Source organism: Meleagris gallopavo (assembly GCF_000146605.3).
Source record: "Meleagris gallopavo isolate NT-WF06-2002-E0010 breed Aviagen turkey brand Nicholas breeding stock chromosome Z unlocalized genomic scaffold, Turkey_5.1 Chr41_random_7180001955930, whole genome shotgun sequence".
Lineage (NCBI taxonomy): Eukaryota > Metazoa > Chordata > Aves > Galliformes > Phasianidae > Meleagris > Meleagris gallopavo.
In genome coordinates this window covers 1-1070 of record NW_011101123.1, presented here as the reverse complement: position 1 = coordinate 1070, position 1070 = coordinate 1, and the positions used below count along the sequence as shown (strand labels likewise).

At 61.0% G+C, this 1070-nt stretch overlaps 1 long non-coding RNA gene across 1 annotated transcript; it reads right to left on the bottom strand.

Moving 5' to 3' along the window:
* On the bottom strand, positions 1 to 858 carry LOC104915582. Its single transcript, XR_796405.1, has 3 exons — positions 820 to 858; positions 427 to 495; positions 1 to 63 (listed from the first exon to the last, which is right to left on the bottom strand). It is a non-coding gene; the product is annotated as an uncharacterized LOC104915582 (long non-coding RNA).
* Between the last annotated feature and the right edge of the window lie 212 nt (positions 859 to 1070).

Sequence of the window (1070 nt, the reverse complement as noted above, 5' to 3'; positions counted from 1 at the left end):
AGAGGGCAGCGCTGCTCATCAGAGGATGTCAAAGGGCATCAGTGGGGAGGAGAATCCTTGTCCCTGCAGGGTTGTCCCCAAGGACTTAAGGCAGAAGTAGAAGGACTGGCAGCAGCCAACAGGGCCAGGGCAGGATGGGGGTCCACTGGGGACAGCAGCCACAGCCCCTGTCCCACTTGCACAGTGACCCTTGGCCATCCAGAGGGCTATAGAGCTTGCCCCTTCCGAATCCCCTTCTCTGCACTGCCCCATAGAGTGCAAGGGTAGGTGTGGAGGTGACAGTGCCCAGGTCCCCCTGGAACAGGCCAGGGACAGTCCCCTCCATACCATCCAGCCCCAGCCCCTGATGCCTGCTCCTCAGGGCTACGGGACACCCAGGGTCCCCCAAGAGCCCTGTGGGGCTGCAGGTGTCCCCATGCTGCTCACCTAGACATGCAGATCCAGGACTGCACGTCTCGCACGCAGGGGATTCTCCTCTGCTCTGCCGGACAAGATCTGGGAAGAAAGGAGGTGTTAGGGACACACCGAGGGTTACTGGGACAATGGGACACGTGGGGGGCAATGGGACATGCTGGGACACCCTGAAGGCACAGGGACCCATTGTGGACACTAGAACACCATGGCCAAGGCAAGGTCCTGTAGTCTGCTCATCCCCAGCTGCCCCCCATTGCCTCCTTCCCCTGCCCATTGACCACCCACAGCAGGAGGGAGCCCAACAGAGGCCTTGGTGCCCAGTGGTGTCTCCAAGTCCCAGGAAAACAGAGAGGACAGCAACACATCCCAGCCCCATTCTCACCCTAGGCTCATCCCTCAACTTACAGGACCAGGAATTTCAAGGACGTCAGGTGGTGGTTTCTGGGGAAGAAGAGGCAAGGGGCAGCCGTGAGGGAACTGTGAGACTGGGTGCCCCCACCCAATCCCCCTGTTTGTCCCTATGGCTGCCCCCCAACCCCAAGGTCTGTGTGCACCTCTGCCCATGGAGGAGCCCAGGGTTGGGGTGGACACAGGGACAGGGCAGAGGTTTGGGGAGCCCAAAGGGAGGGGAAGAGGAGTGCCAAGAGATTTGGGGG